General features: G+C 41.1%; 1 long non-coding RNA gene across 1 annotated transcript; it reads right to left on the reverse strand.

Annotated features, from left to right (window-relative positions):
* Nucleotides 1-8,017: 8,017 nt before the first annotated feature.
* LOC125978406 (uncharacterized) lies at nt 8,018-11,810 on the reverse strand. Its single transcript, XR_007484997.2, has 3 exons — nt 11,416-11,810; nt 11,214-11,270; nt 8,018-10,999 (listed from the first exon to the last, which is right to left on the reverse strand). It is a non-coding gene; the product is annotated as an uncharacterized lncRNA (long non-coding RNA).
* Nucleotides 11,811-17,009: the final 5,199 nt, after the last annotated feature.

The raw sequence follows: 17,009 nt of genomic DNA on the forward strand, positions 1-17,009 counted from the left end.
GGAAGCCGGAGGGCGAGAGGTGACGGGGTGAAGCTCACCCCGGTGGACAGGTGGAGGTAAACTGAGAGTCGTACCACCCAAGGGGAGCGTGAACTTGAGACGTGTCCCTCACCGTCTTGTGAAGGTGGAGGTCAGCACGCTGAGATGCTCCAATCAGGTTCAAGGAGCAGAAACCTCTTCCCGGGGATAAAATAAAACCACCTGCCGGCAGGGTCAGTCACAATTAGGACTCATAAAATATAATCAAAAGCTGACCTGCAATACTCGGGTGGTCAGGAGAGAACAGAGCATCTTTGTGAGGGAAGAGGTATCACTCGAGTGTGAAACAGACACACTATTTATCTCTGCATTTAGCTCTTAACCAACTCAAGCTTCTAAAAGAAATGGGGAACCATTATGATGAGAATTATGGTGATAATTGACACAGCATACTTACTATATAGAATTGAATCGAATTGAATCGATCGAAAAGAATCAAATCGAATCAAATAGAATAGAATTGCCTAAACTAGTATTGACACACTTTTCATGTCATAACCTCAACATTGAGCCACTTTCACACCACACATGACCATTTTCTTTTTTTTTTTTTAGGAGTAATCTTGCCAAGACATCATAATATGGCAATAAGCCCAGAGGTTGTTTGCTTTCCAGCAGCATCTCTATCAAAAGCAGGTTTATTGTTTGTTTTTGAAATCCAGTAATTAAGGCAGCCGCAAATTGGTATTTCTGTTGTCTGAGGCCTCGGGCCAGGATTAACAGCACTTAGCATTGTAGAATGTGGCCCGCCTCCCTTAAATAGGCTAGATAAAAACAACAACAACAACAAGAAGGAAAGATGGGTTTGCGTGTTCGAAATTTTATTCAACAAAGGCTTGCTGACGTACTTATGTAATTCTTCAATAGTGAATCACTCAATCAATCATCCCCACACATTGACTCATTGTTGCAATGAACCACACGACTTAATGCAATGAATTATATCCTAATGACATTTATTATCCCCCAAATTCCAACATAATGTTACGTACATACATGTCTTGACAAAAAAAATAAACTGGTTGTATAAATGACTAATAAGTATTATTTATGTTTCCAGCACGTCAAGGCTCACCAATGACATAAATCACGAATTGTAAAGTGAGACAGTTGCAGCTAGCTACACCTGCGTGCCTTTGACACCAAAGCAAAGAACAGGATGCCGAAAGGTATTTGGAATGGCCGCGGCGCTTTGACACTCATTACCCTTCTATTACAAGAACACGTCAAGCATGAACATATTTCTCATTTCTGCAGAACAAAGAGTTACATTATGGTGCAGGAATCCAAAGATGCTCAGGAGAACTCACTCCCCTGAGGCAGCACCCATGGGTGACAACTCAACTCTCTCTGGCTTATTACCCCTGCCTGTCAAGCCTCAACACTTGTGCAATAAGTGACATGATTTGAGCTGTCAGCAGGAATGACCTGAGAGGAAGTTTTCTGTTGAGATGCCGCTTCTGAAGGTAGATCAAGGCGATAAACCGGATTTGAGCAAGGTAATGAGTCATTTTAACGGATTCATCATTTGGCTCAGGATGACGTGCTGATACCCCGCGCTGATAATATCGCTTCCAAATTATAGCCTATGAGAATATCAACTTTACAGGTTTCACTGATGCGACAGTGAAGAGATTTTAGCCAGAGATTAGGATGCCTGCAAGTAGAGCAGCACCCTCAATTACAGTTTACAAATCATAAATGACTGATTTCCTTCTGTAACGTTTTTTCTTTTTTCTCGTCGTCATAGTTTTCTTCGGAGGGCCCATATGAAGTTTTTTATTTTCTTACACATTCCCCCATTTTACAGCTATTTTCTGCTCCACTGCAAATTCTAATTGATGGAGCTCAATCTTATCTTGGATAGATGACATCATTTGATACTGATATATTTTGCACGGCCCTTTCAAGCTAATGTTTTGCCAACACATCGTCGAGGCAAAGGTGTTCAGAAATCAAATGTCTAAATTTTTAGACAATCATTATTTTAATTGAAAAATGTTAAGGTTGATTTAGCTTTTGAAGAAGCTGTGGGTAATTGTTGGATTGTGACATGGCGATTATGTTGTGCTAAGCCATTTGGTGTTTTGAAGTCTTTCAGGCTCACATTGTTTGGGAGATTGAAGTCACACCGTACTGTCGTGTAACATCGCACAGATAAAATAGTCAGACATTCCATGGCTTTCCCCCAAAAGACGCTCTTGGCAATCAGCTTGAAATCAGCTTCATTCATGCAATCCATTTGATGAACTCGTTGGTGATTGTTTTTTTTTTGTTCCCCAAGTTTCATTGCCATAATACTAGAAAAGAGCAAAGAGATGTTTCATGTTAAAAAAAAAACAAAGCAGTTGAGTCATTGTTGCTCTTTCAAGACTAGTTCCTGCCGGTTTAGTGATTCTCATTCTCCAGGCACATCCCTGAGGGACTTCAAAATGTACCTTATGCTTTAACTCCTCCCCCTGGTCTGTCCTTCAGACGTTTACTAATAAACAACAGGTCAGCACCTGCCGAGGAAGGTGATTTATCTGAGCCATGATGGACGTGCATTGGGGAGTGTGGCGGCTTAAAAAGGGAATACCTCCAGCTCCGCAGGCCTGCAGGGCTGGAAGTCAACGCCCCCACTCTAAAGCACTTACCACTCACTTGGTTCTGCTTCTTATTTGACTGCTTTCTTTATTTGCCCAGTAAAAACAGCCTAATGGTTGCTGTTTATCACCAGGAGCTCATAAAGCGCCTGAAGGATGGACTAGTCACCTCTTTGGCAGGTGTGTGCATGAGTGGGTGGGTAAAGGGGGCTCGCCCTAGTCTGTGACATCACATCCTGAAGTCCAGCTGCCTCTCACTTTGTCTGATACCAGTCAGGCCAGGCACATGGCCACCGTGTCATTGAGCACTGATAACGGATTAAAGCATGTTTCCCCCCATCTGTCCGATGGATTGAGATGATCACAGGAGGTACAGGGCAGGATTGTGTCCAAGAACCTAACTAGCGCAGAATTACTGAGGAACAGGAAATGAAAAAATTCCTGCAATGCCGATCCACCACTAAAAGCAATTCTTTTAAACTCTTGCTTGTCCCCTGTCTGAACTTTCTGTCATTCTGTTTTTGGTGCCTTTTTTTTTTCCCATATATTGCAAATGAAAGGTCAGCCACTCTCCACTACAAATACACTTGTAGTATAAAATAATGAGACCCGCTTAATATATTTTAGATTTAAAATAAATGTTCCGCTTCTGTCACTGTTTCTCTACGAACGAGATCGGACGGAGGGAAATGATTACACGGTGAAATGGGCATTATTACAGATTATGTGGCCACATTACACAACCTCCTTAGAGCTGTTAAAGTTAAAGCAGTCACTGTAAAAGTGTAAGCAGGTGTGAACAAAAAAAAACAACACAAGTATCAAACTGTGACCGCTCGCAAAGGTTGATCCTAAACCTGCATGTAGAATATTAACAAAGAATTACAGGTGCATTACTTAAAATTTCAGCAGCATGTGGGAACAGTTAATGCAGAATATGTCCTAGCAGGCCTGTGTCATTAACGGACTGGCTAGAGCAGGAAACCTGGGGCGCGGGGTGACGGAGACCAGTCAAGTCTATTTGTCCAAGACCTCGGCACACCTTTAAAGGCTGAATGAGGATGTCCATGTTTCAAAAGGCTCACTCCCCCTACAGCGCTTGTAGCTGGGATCACGTACATGCCCCATCACTCTTCTTCTTGGCCAAATCTGGGTCATCTGGCGTTGGAAAGTAGTTCATTTGTTTTAGCCACCTCGGAGCACTCGATGGGCGCTGGGGGTTGGGGACTGGAGCGGAACGGTGAACACTTGAGAGTTTAAAATTTACACATTTTTCTTGTAATAGTGTTTTGAAATCAGGTTTTTAATATTTTATCTGTCTGACCTCAAGAAAGGAAAATAGGTCTCTATAAAGGTCATCGGATGAAAGATTAACGTGTGTGTGTGTGTGTTCATTACTCGATGGGGACAAAAGTCAGTTTACACAGTCACAAGACTGGAACCTCTTTCAGAGTCGGGACTAAAAGTGAAAACAGGTGTCAAACTCAAGGCCCGGGGGCCAGATCCGGCCTGCCACATCATTTTATGTGGCCCGCAAAATCAAAATCATGAGTGTCAACTCAATGTTTCTTGTTAAAATGCCCAAACTCTAAATTGTCTTTCCTTTTAATAACAGTGAGATATTGCAATTTTTTTTTCTTATAATCCCAATTTCTAAATAAATTGGAAAATTGTTAAACTTTTCTGTTGTATGTGATAATACCCACACACTTATTCAGTCATGAATGGTTCATCCATAACTCGGATGTGGCCCGCAACAAAAAAATGAGTTTGATACCTTTAGTCTAAAGCAAAATAGTGAAATCTCTGTATGACTGATTTATATTCCTGTCTAAAGTAGTTTTCAGCCTTCTGTGACCTCATATTTTCCTTTCAGGAATGCATTAGCAAATGTTTAGCGTCTGTTTACTCATGCCGTCGACTAGACGTGGCAATGTCACCATTTCTGCAGTCAACCAGAAGTGTAGCACTCGCTCTCCTCTCTGCTCTTTTTGCTCTCCACATAGTCGAGTGAAGCTTTTCCAACAGCCGCTTCCTCAAGGCGTCTAGCTGGCAGGTAGCGAGCGTGCAGTTGCCTAGTAAAAGCTCATTTGCTGGAAACAGCCGCTGTTGATGGCGCGACTCAAAGACACGTGAGGTTGATCTCCGTCGTCTTTGCTAAGCAAGAGGTGTTAAGTTGAGGAGCTGCGTGGCACCCAAAAAAAAAAGCAGCTATTTAATGTCGTTTCCAAAGCCATGTTTAGCCTTGTCTTGTACATTACATCAAGTAAATTCAGCCGCCTTCCACAACAATCACGTGTGTGTGTGCGTGCACTGGCGTCAAGTCACGCCGCTATTTTTCTCTGTGTCAGAAAGTGTGAGTTGTATCTGAAAGGTGGTAAAGCGGCTGAGGCTGTTTAATTTCCCCCCTCTTCACTGGCATGAGGGATGGTTCAAAGGGTGACTCTCTGACAGTGCATGTGATCGCTCCTCCGTCCTTTATCTGCCTCCCCACATTAGCACGTAAATGAGGCTGCACTTTGGGTTTTGGGGAGCTGAAGCGTGCTCAGTGTAAACAGGAGTTGTACTCTTATCGTTATTGGACAGATTTCCGACACCCTAACACCTCCCTTTCATTAACATTCAAAAAAGGCTGGGATTTTGACACGGCCTCTGTTTATACAGATTTAGAATACTTTGCGGTAGGGATTGTATACAAAATGCTGGATACATAATACCTTCACTATTGAGCAGGGTTATTGGCAACCTCAGCATGGCATTAGAGCCCGATGACTGACCTAGTAATTATGGCTCTACAAATATTGTTTTCCCCATTAACGTGATTTCATTCGAAAGGGGTTTCGGACAAAACATGATGGAAGGGCAACCCAGACCAAATTATTTTTATTTTTTTGATTGATTCTGAGATATTCATATCTTCAATGTTTGTATTTAGTATAGCTTCTGATATATAACAAATGGTTCAGTCCTTGAGTAAATATGACCAGCTGAGTAGTGAGTGCGGAGGCAATGCCATTACACATAAAAATAAACACGCGCACACACACATGCTTCAAATCTACTTTGCTGCGTGTAGCTGTTGCAAATTAGAGTCCCATTTATCAAGCTTTTAATGTCTGACTGATAAACAACTTAACGCTAGCATTTCTAAACAAATTCAGCTGCTAGGATAAAATAAAAAAATAAAAAATGGCCCGCCCATGGTGACTGGTGTGAAGACAATCAATGCTCACTCCAACTACATTTTATTTCCCGTGATTATTTTTATTCGTCATTTTGAGCATCACCATTTTTTGTTATATCCACCTTACATCGAGTAGCATTGTTACCCCAGTTCTAAAAAATAATTTTAGATGTTTTGCTACCCCTAAAAAAAATACAGTTTGGTGGAAATGGATCAATCCCAAGTTGTAATTGATGTGTTGCGTTCATAGAGTATTTTTTTAAAAGCAGTCGGGTATATCCAGCGCTCTGCCTCATCTCGACATGTTTGTTGGAGTGTGTTCTCAGGCCGACAGTGGGGTGACTGCAGTGGGGTCCCTGAAACTCCATTGTGATTCGAGCAGAGCTTATCACATGGGAGTGAACTGGCAGGCTCTTAAAAGGTATTATATGTGCTCCCGTTCGCCTTCCCACTGTCTGACTGGAGCCCTTGGGATGAAAGGGAAAAGCTGTGGAAAAAGAGACATCGGTTCCCGACATGGGCAAGTCTTTGTTTCTATTCTCTCCATCCCAAGTCTCCCCAGGAATCCTAATTTCCACCATTCACCTAGCTATCGGAAGATAAAAGCTGGTTGAACAGGAATTGGGGGGAGGTGGGGGGAGGGGGTGAGGCTCCTCAATTGAGACAGCTTGTAACCAGTCTAGTTGAGGGGGGGGACACAAAGCTCAAGGAGGTTTGGAGCCTAGATCTCCAGTTGCTTTGAATTTCAAAAACATTGGTGAGCAAATGATTGGGCAGAGCATTTTTTACAGGAGCTGATCTGCGACGACAACAACATAACATGTCATGGGATCCTCTCCTCAATCTCCAGAAACCTCCGAAAGAAAGGAGAGCAAAGTGTTAGCGCTTGTGAAGGGAGTGAACTCCACAGCCCTCATTATACCGCTTTCTTTATTAAAGCGCTTCTCTCCTTTTCTCCCTCTCCTGAGATGGTGATGTCCAAGTTCAGCGGATGCCAAAGCCTGGCAGGCAGCTGATGTGCCTAATGCGGCTGCTTGGCATTAGAATGAGAGATGCCAGTCTCTTGGGAGTGGGAGGTGTTAACTTCTAATGGCTTTCTCTGCCACGGCCCTGACATCTGCGGGGCTCCCGGCAAAAAAAAAAAAAAAAAAGAGTGAGGCCTTTTTGAAAAATTAATGGAGCTCAATGCATCTCGCAGCAAAAAAAAAAAAAAAAAAAAAGAGGGGCTGGATTAATCAGCACATTAAGGGCCAGCTCCGGATTGGAAATAATTATTGGGGCTGACAAGGTGCAGAGATGCCAGCACCAGCTCCTTTCAGGAATGCATTTTAAATAGCAGTTTAAAAAGCCTTCAGATGTTGGCATTATCTTGCGTGACCAAATTAGGAGCAAATGAGAAAAGTTTATCTGGCGTTTTGGAGTATTGAAAGAGCTTAGGCTTTATAAATTATACAGTGTGCGTGGCATAGTGTGTCTCTTTATGCGTGCGTGCAAAAAAAAAGGGTGCAGATATCTTTTCTGTAAGTATACGTTGCAGGAATTGAGGGGGGGAAGGAAACGCAGGTTTCAGATTAAAAGTGGGTGTTTTTTTTTTTTCCTGCAAAACTTTAAGGGGGATTAATTTATATGGGTGCTTGAAAGCATCATACTATTTGTGCAAATGAAGAGTGGATGTCTTAACAACCTGAAAGAGGCAGACACTAAACTGATTACTGCTGACCACCCATGAAAAGCGTGAAGAGGGGGGTGATTTAATAAGCGCCATGTTTTTTTTTCCTCTTTCAGGAATAATCCTCTCTAATTTTTTCCGCAGAAGTGATTGGGCCGCGTTACAGGCATTATTAAAATTCACTACATTTAAGGCGGCAATCTGCAGTTAATATACCTTTCGTCTTTGTAAAATCAGGGTTAAGATGGAATCAAATCATCTTTAAATATGTTAGCAGGAAATGCTAAAATGTATACAACTTCATGGGAAGTGAGGAAAATAAACTATTCGTATGTTTCTGAAGCTGCAATTTTCAAATCGCAAAGGCTGCAATGCTACCCAAAAAAATAAATAAATAAATAAATAAATAAATTTGGGTCATTCAGTAATCTTTATTTATTTATTTTTTATGATTTTTTCAACACATTTGTTTGGTAGAATATAAATTTAAAATGTCAAAGTGATTAGTAAGTTAGCAAATGTAATTGAATTACAAAATTTTTTATTAATTCCTGGTTAATTTGCCTTTTGCTTGCACGGCTAACCTAAAAGACCAAAATATTTATATGTATTCAAAACAAAATATATCTTTTTTACTGTCATGGAAATTAATTTTTTTATTTCTTGTCAGTATTGCAATTTAATGTGTAATTATTTTTTTAAAAAAAATCACATAAATTTACAATATTGACATTTTTTTTCCATCCCTAACCATTACACTATTGAGTCGGTCATTCTAAATTTGACCTAAAACCAAACAAAGAAATAATATGAAACTGATAATTAGCTGTAATACAGTTAACATCTTTACAGCTCGAAGAGGACAACACTTTTCAACGGACATCAATGGGACTCTGCGAGGAATTCCAAATGTTTGCCTGACTCTTTGATCTTTAGAGCACCTCCATCAGATATGTAACCTTGGATAAAGATCTACATTAAAGCTGTTAGCCCCTTTTAACTGAGAGAAGCTCTGCAGGTAGGAGCATCACGCCGACCGGACAATTGGAGGGACCGAGCGGCCGCAATCATCGCTCCAATCTCTGTTGCACTGAAATGAAAGAGCCCCAAACTAATCAGCATATTACGCTGTCTCGAATGCCGTCCGCAACTGTGTAATTCCACGAAGCGTGACGAAAGTCAAGCCTCACCTACGCAGATGTAATCATGTTTATGATTCACCTGATTTGTGGGCTACAAATACGATTTTGCTATTCGATAGGGAAACGATACTCAAATTGAAAAAATAAATAAGGAAGCCATTGTCGTAATGAGCTTGAAATTTGATTCTTATTGAATGATGCAGCTATCACAAATCAGCACATTGTTTTTCCAGCAGTTTTGTCTTGATTGCCACTTAGGTAATACGATCTCCATTTTATTGCCTATGGAAACATTTAAAGAGAACAACTCCACTTGCCATATAGGGGACCAAAAGTCGTTCCAGATGATGCCAGTCACTTATGCTCAAAATCTATAAATCCCAAAATATAAAAACTCTGTCAATAAACAAAACTTGCTACTACACTGACAACTCCATGCACCTGTTATTTTCTGAGCAAAGCAAAAGTCCATTTGTGATATGGATTCCTCTACAATTGAATGATCCCTTGAGGGCGTCACAAACTTCACAAAGGTGGGTGTTTTTACAGAGGCATTCCCAGCTTGTCATTACTAGGCAGTTCCACCGCCTATTTCCCCGCTTGCTGTGCATGCGGTAGCTCATCGGAGCCCTGCGGACACAGCCCTGGGCGCCGCATTCTGGGTAGCGCTTGAACACCTCCCCACCCCTTTCTTCGCTGATCAAAAGCTGTTTAGAGCTTCCTGACGGAAACGTCTTGACTATCTTTGCATACCCTTACACACACATACGGGACACGTAGATGAAAGGCCTGCAAGAACGAGAAAGGATGCATATTTTAATGTGTTCGCCACAATTCTCCGACTATTATTTAAAAAAAAAAAAGACCGTGAATATCTTTCATTTGAATAAAAGCAGGTGACATTTTTAGTTTTGGAAAAAAAAATGTGTGATCTTCCAAACATCCTGCAATTAAGCAATCTTCTTAGCAATTAAACAAACAGAAGGTCAAAGGTTATGGGCTGGCAGCGTGTCTGCTGTGTGGGTGCTGGCGGAACAGCATGGCAGCAGTGGAGAACTGCTAGTGAGGGCAGCTGCTGGTGAGTTAATGAGCGAGGAGGGCATGAGGCCCCCCGCCGCTACTTGTTGCCACTTAATGGCCCCACTAATCCCTGCAGAGGCAATGGCTGTACACACAATTGCTTTGCCCTCCATGTGGTAATATATCCCAGTGACTGGTTCTCACACCCAACAACGGCGCTCCACAATCGAGCGATGCGGCCGAGAAGAAAGACCGAGCCGCCTCATTATTTGTCATTCATTCTGGTAGTTCATTTTTTTTTTGGAAACACCACCTTTCACCATAAGGTCCAAAGGCTGGAAAGTTGAGCCAATTATTACAACTGCTCATATTCCTAACCTTGTGCTGATTCATTCGTCTAGCGAGTATCAGTCATTTTCCCCTTCCCGATCCACGACAGTAAGTTGCAACAATCGGAAATTTTAAACCTGTTCAATCGTCACCATCGTAAATGCATCAACACGATCAAATGGAATGACAACCAAGTAGGAACCAAAATCTGAAGGTGAAAGAAGCAAGCTTATTAAACTTTGCTCATCACTAGGGATGTTAGATACCACTTATTTCAGTCCGAGTACTCAGTTCTTGAGTAGCTACCGATACCAAGAACCGATACCGCTAGTACTTTTGGTTTATAAAATTTTCCCCAAAAGTAGTTTTTGAAAAACACCTTTACATTCCAGTGTATCAATTTTCATGACATACTGCAGGAAATTAATGACAATTTTCTCTTCTATTTTTTTGTTCCTGATTGTAAAACAACCACAATAGAGCAGTCGATACTGGTACGAATATTCTGAAATAAATGTGGCTTCAATATTTTTTTTTGTTACCCTTCCACCTTTCAAATGATCATTACGGTTGATTTTTTTGTAGGATACACAATGTTTAAGATTCAATAATTGCTTAGACTGAAAAAATTCCCAGCTCACGTATCTACGACGAGCTGCACATTTTGTTCCAATTTGTTGTAAAATAGCTCTGCTATTACATGTGGTTAAAATGTTAACATTCCGTACTTTTGGCTTGTAGAATAACATGAATGTAAACGTTCTCAGCACTCATACAATTACACTAATTTTCTGACAGCGTCACTCAAAAATGAGCATTATTTTCATTGTACAATTTTGGATACAGCTTGTATCGAGCCTCATTAGACTTTGTAAATGTTGTGGTCTGTGTGTGTATGGCAACTTTTGAGAGTCACACACACACACATCTCCAGATGCCCTCAGAGTTATAAGCATAGATTTGCCGGTGAGATATGAAAGCATGAAAATCCAAAAGACACTATAAGAACATTCCGCTGATGTCACAGGTCCTGGAAGGTAAAAGAGTCGACATATTAGTATCATTTGTAAAACATCTCAATCTGTTAGTCCATCGTTTTTAAAATGAACACATTTTTCCCACATTTTTTGGGGGAAGGTTTTTTTGATTGTAGGATCAGTATCCGCCAGAATGTGTCCATACATGTCATGACAACACAACAGAGACATGCACAATACTTCGGCGTACACACAAACAACACTCACATAGACGCTTTCAAATTCAGATCCAGATGTGCACCGCTCCCGGCGAAGTCTGGCTCGCTAGCCGAGCGGAGCATTACCAATGGCAAAGAGCAAAAGGACAGATGAAAACAAGACTCCCTCAAAGCTTTTATTTATGTGGAGCTAACAACATTTACACCTGTCTGTGGTTTGGGTTGGAAAAAGTTCCATGCTGATTTTATACCTGCTGCTTTTCTCAGAGTTCATGAGTGTCATGAAGTGAATGGAGCTGGGCGACCAAATGCAGCTTGGACCAGGGTTTACTGAAGGAACTCCAAAGACAGAATATAGAGGCTCACCTAGGGACGAGAAAAACAAGAAGACATGAGACGCAAACAATCCGAAAGGGGAGTGAGGGGCAAACAGGACTTAAATACAAGACAGCTAACGAGAGGGAGGTGAGGTTGATCACACTGATCAGGGCACAGGAGGGGAGGGGCGAGCACACAGGCACGCGAACCCAAACTATGACATCATTAAAACAAGTAAACGACCTGTGACAGATCCTGACAGTGAGTTGGACTTTCTGGCCGCTAATTTTAAAAACAAAGATCATGATTCTCAGTTTTATTTTGCAACAAAACTTTCTGGAAAGAAAAATGCCTCAATGGTCCTAAACACAAAAGTCTCGCGGGTGTTTGCGCCGTTGTGGGGGTGAACACAGGTAAATTATTTTTTTAAATAGAAAAACTGGACTCAACCCCAATTATCATTTACTGTTCAAGCAAAACCATAAATATGAGTAAGGTGAAATTTTTTAATCACGCACATTCGCTCTTTTTATTTTGCAGGTGTACTTCATGTTGTGGAATATCCATTTAACTGTAGACGTATTTATTCTGTTCTACTTTAATGTTGTCGATAGCGCCGACGAGTCTGATGTGTGCAAGCAAGACGGGGAGCCAAAGAGGGCAAACCTCAAGGGGTGCTGCTTCATATTCCTCTCCAAAAGGATTATGGGGGATTTTGGACACAGACACCTCACCATACAAAAAAAAAAAAAAAAAAAAAGGCAGATAGATAGACGCAATAGAGTGGTGAGGACATTTTTTTGTTTTACATTGCAAAATGCATGGTGATAAAAGTTGAGTTCACCTGTTGCCAGTGATTTTTTAATTTGTACTAGTTATTAATATCTTTCACGCCATTGCCCTCATCATTCTTGATAAATGGAGCGGCGGTAGAATAGTGAGTGAGCTGTAACTTTTGGCAGCCCCTCCCTCGCAGGTGTGGGTGATCTTTCATCCTCCCAAGCCTCCATGTCCTATCTCTGGCCTCCATCAAAAGCCAACGTGCCGCCCCAGGTTGAGATTAACTGGGCTCTGGCAGAGCACTCCCCTCGTCCTGCCCCTTTCCACTTCCACTGGCGCATGGCCTACAACAAGGGAAATTAGGGCCAGTTTAGCAGATCTTACGGCACCACTAAACGGCGCCCCAGATTGTTTGCTGATTGTGCTGCAGTACGTTACCTGCCTCATCCACCCTCTGCTTATCTTTACTTTTTGCCAAAAGCAGCACTTGAGCCATCACACACACAGACATTCTCCCTCCAGCTTGTCTAGAGAAAATATATAATACATAACTAACTTACTGCAAAGAGCAGGTTCAATAGTTCATTCAGCCATGTGCTTTGTCACAATGTTTACTTTGTGGTTTTCCATAAAAAAGTCACTCCAGTTAATATTTCCCTTAATTGCTGTTTATCGAATACTTTGTTGTTTTTAAGACAAACTTGACGCTTCATTGCGCAATAATTATTGGCGGACCTCTTGACTATCTATCTATCTATCTATCTATCTATCTATCTATCTATCTATCTATCTATCTATCTATCTATCTATCTATCTATCTATCTATCTATCTATCTATCTATCTATCTATCTATCTATCTATCTATCTATCTATCTATCTATCTATCTATCTATCTATCTACCTACCTACCTACCTACCTACCTACCTACCTACCTACCTACCTACCTACCTACCTACCTACCTCCCTACCTACCTACCTACCTAAAGCCATCCATCCATCCATCCATCCATCCATCCATCCATCCATCCATCCATCCATCCATCCATCCATCCATCCATCCATCCATCCATCCATCCATCCATCCATCCATCCATCCATCCATCCATCCATCCATCCATCCATCCATCCAGCAGGCTGAGGGAGATGGACTGAATGTACTATTCACATCACAGACAAGATAGAACTTCCTTCTTTTCTGCGTGTCCCTCATGTTCATCTCTTCAAGACTCAGTCTGCTCCCTTTCAGCTTGTTTAATGCTCCGACTTTTCTCATGACCAAATTTGGACTCCTCCACATATAGCCAGCGCTATCTAGCCATGGTCAAATCCATCTTCTTCTCTTCATGCATTTCATGTTCCGGGTCAGTGTAGACATGCACAAAAATCCAGACCAAACTTCCCTGCAAATTTGATTTACATTTTGAAATGTTCATTTACAAAAAAAAAAAGAATGGCAGATGGATTTCATTTGTTTTTCTCCTTTGACATCACTGTACTTAAAATGGCTCAAATAGTGAAAACAGAGGACATCTTGATGCGGGTCCGTTTTAAAGACTAGGTCTTGCCACAATTATGTTTGATCTAGCCTAGTGGCAGAACGCTTAAACGCCCATGCTTGGGTGAGACCTATCATTTGTCTCTCTTGTCAGTTTCCTGTTTTCCTGAGCGACTCCTCTGACCTGGCTGTCAGGCCTGCCTGCCCTGAAGAGCACTTTCCCTTTCCTCATTCTGCACAGGGGATTGAGAGGAGAGAAGGAGGAGGAGGAGGAGGGGGGGTTCAAACTTAATCTGACCCATTGCTCAGGTCAGTGAGCTGCTTACCAGGTCTATCCAAACATAGGGGCTTGTTTTGCTAAAGCTGTGGAAAGAAGAAGTACTCTCTTAAATCAATGCTTTACTGAGAGCCGTCGTGCACATGCAAGGTTGTTATGCGTGAAACCGCAGGAGGCCGAGCTGGCACGCAACCAGCGGCATGCTCGTCTCCTCCGTACGACGCGAAGGCCGAGAGAAAAGAAAGATCTCTGTGCACGGCCCGAAAACTTTTTTTCTCAAGCCTGCAGCTTTTTACACTTGTACCTTTAAAGCTGCAATTTACTTACAGCACGCTCCAATGCAACATCCAGCACAGAATAAAAAGAAATAAAATGGTAAATAAATTAAATTCATTAAAATTGAGTTAATTAATTATTCAATTGAATTATAAAAATTGAATTAATTCAAATTAAATTACATTTACATACAGCGCGGTCCAACGTAACATCCAGGGCAGAATAAAAATAAATAAATAAAATGGTCTTAAAGTTGGATTGCTTGACTCGCTGTTCAGGTATCATATGATCTGAGGAGGAATGTTGAAAACAGACAGATTTATTATTCCTCTTCGGCTCAGTGCGATCAGAGGAAAAAATGAAAAGAAGTTTCCTTCAGCTTGAGGAGGCATTTAAGGCATCTTTAAAGACCACTTAACTGCCTTATTGCACATATGACCAGATGCATTGACGTAAACAAGCGCTCTAATTCACCATACTGCTTGCATAGATTCATTGCTGTGGGAGATGCAATGGCCAGTCTCAGCAGCTTAATTAGCAGTCTAATTTGTATTAACACTGGCTATCCTCTCAGGGATAATTATGGATCTCAGTTGTGAGCGAGCTTAATGAGGTTAACGTTTTACACCGAATCATGCTTGAGTCACCTTATAAAGAGAAAAAATGGCTGCTGATTGGAGTGGTTTTGCTTAAAGGTGTACGATGACCATTCTGATTCTGGAATCTCAATGGAGTCAGTAAAGTCAATTCTATGATCATAATAGCAATTTTAGCTAAAAAATTCTTCTGAGTTCTCTTTTACCTTCCGCCGTGTGCTATCAGATGAATCCAACTTGACTTTTCATTTGCCTCATCGTGCCAACTCCACCTCTGTTGACATTTTCTTGAGATCTTTGAGCTTCTAGCAGTCACTGAGCACTCAACTAAACCATGTTTAGCTGCGATGGATAAGGTGCTGATAAGAACTTGCTTTCTGATATCATCTAAATTCCAAACGTCCTGTGATCCTGCACCATTCCCCCTCGAGGCACATATTGTGTTCAGCAAGCACTAAATATGGCCGCCTGGACAATAGTATAACTCAAGGATGCATTCTCCCTTTACAAATACGATAACGTTCACACTGGACGATGAAGGATGGCCCGGGCAAAGCTTCCACTTGGTGCCACCGGCTAAGACTAATGTGTGAGGAAGTAATGGAAATGAAAAGGCCTCTTCCATGTAGGTCTGCCTGGAGCTGACAAACACCTGTTCTACTGAACCTCTAATGAGTCGACATCTATCATGGACCTTTTTTTTTTTGGTGTCTGAGTGCAATCCTGAATAAAGATCATCCTGATATTATGTTTGAGATAACAATTGTGCTTGTTCACGTTTGGAATATATCTAAAATGATTTCCCTTCGAGCGCTGCTCCTACAGTGAAAATAAATCAAGGTCATACCTTTGTCTTACCTGAAAAACAGGAAGCATCTTTTTTGTCTATGTGGGAAGGGTTGGTTGCAGGCAAAACAGGAAATGAAGAGTGTTGGACTTGTCTGTCCATGCTGATCCTCCAGCTGACCAGGAGGCAGGCGGGGGGGGGGGAGAAGACTCAGATTTGTGAGGTCATGAGTTCACAGCCCAGGTGTTGTGCCTCGCAGCGGGACATTTGCCAGTCTAAACAGTGTCAATGGTTTTAGAGAGTGGAGAGGTTAACTTGAGATCAAGAGTGTCCACCTCTGACTCTTAACTCTCCACTGTATCAGTGAGAAATGTCACTCACTAGAGACAGACAATAAAACACTTGACTTCTCTGTTTGAAAGCAGGTAGCTTACAATTTTTGTTTTATGATTTTTATTATTTGTATTTATTATATTTGTATTATTTATTATTTATTTTTTGCTTTATGATTTTTATTTGTATTATTTTTATTTTTTATATTTATATTATTTATTATTTTTATTTATTTTTTATTTTTATTTTTTTATTAGTTTTTACTATTCATATTTGATATACATTTGCATCTGATAAAAGTGCTTAAAATCTAACACCATGTAGTTTTTTTGGTCACCCTTAACTCATTCACTGCAAACCCAATTAATATCGTTGACGTCTATAACCGTCAATGGCACTGAACGAGTTAAAAAAAAAAATATTAGAAAACGCAGCCAATTGATTGCCAAATAAGTTTCATGACAATAAATATACAGAATGTCATATTCTAAAGCAAGCCGCCATCAAATCACCGGAATCCAGCTCTTCTTCATTCCCATTTCATTGATTTAATTTCTTCTCCTTTGAAGATGTCACTTTGTGTGAAAAATGTATTCATCCTGCATATGCAACTCTTACTGACGCTAATCTTTTTGCCAGAGCAGAAATCTCATGGAGGGATAATCTCAGATAAATATAGTTAATTGAGGCCAGGTGAACTTTCTTTATCAGCTGCATAGTCAACCAATCTGAAGTAAATGTGATAATTAGGACGGACATGTCTTCGCTGTGAACACAGCGAAGTCATGTCCCTCAGCCATTTTCCCTCCAACTATATCTGATTTCACAACACATCCAAGATCCGTAACGGTGGCGGTAACCATCGCGGCGTGCCGTTGCCTGCATGCTTGGTCGAGAGGCACATCTTTTTAATGTGGTGACTGATCTTAAATTATATTCTAACTTTTCACATCAGCACATTTACACACGATAAAAGAAAGC

Source organism: Syngnathus scovelli, chromosome 12 (genome assembly GCF_024217435.2).
Source record: "Syngnathus scovelli strain Florida chromosome 12, RoL_Ssco_1.2, whole genome shotgun sequence".
In the NCBI taxonomy this organism is placed as follows: domain Eukaryota; kingdom Metazoa; phylum Chordata; class Actinopteri; order Syngnathiformes; family Syngnathidae; genus Syngnathus; species Syngnathus scovelli.